The sequence below is a fragment of the Diachasma alloeum genome, unplaced genomic scaffold (genome assembly GCF_001412515.2).
Source record: "Diachasma alloeum isolate Michigan unplaced genomic scaffold, Dall2.0 Dall_scaffold_01081, whole genome shotgun sequence".
Lineage (NCBI taxonomy): Eukaryota > Metazoa > Arthropoda > Insecta > Hymenoptera > Braconidae > Diachasma > Diachasma alloeum.
In genome coordinates, this window is record NW_021681192.1 from 43,712 (window position 1) to 44,337 (window position 626).

Here is a 626-nt window from a genome sequence, read left to right on the forward strand (position 1 = left end):
ACATAGAATTCACCTTAAGAATCCTAACTGGCAAATCAGATACGTGTGATTTATTAGGTGATAAAATTCTGTTATCAAATCCGAATAATCTACCAATCGAATCGGAAGGTTCAAAAGTAATTGTATGATCACTTTTGATTTCACTGCACAAAGAATTATTATTGGCTTTTATGTTGATTGAAACACCTCTCTTTTGCAGAACCTTCTGCAAATAATTTTGAATATCTTCAATCTCATAACTACCTTGAGGAACGCTGATTGTATACTTCTTATTCTCATTATCAGAGTAGTAGAATTTATTATTCTTTTCTGTAATATTTGGAATTGAATTGAATGTCAATAATTCAACAAGAGCCAAGCTGTAGTGATGATTGTGAGATAATTCAATGGGAGGAAAATAATTCGCTTCTAGAATAGAAGAGGTCCCCGACAGTGTTAATGTGAAAGATTCTCCCATGGTTGTCGGCAGTAAACTAACTCAATGAATGAATGTGAGCGATATTTATATCTGTCCTTTGAGAAATTTCAGACATAGACGACCACATATGATTGTCATACTCTTGATGCTTCTGATGATTATATTTGACAAGGCTACCAAAACCGAAATAATCCATCAATTCTTTTGG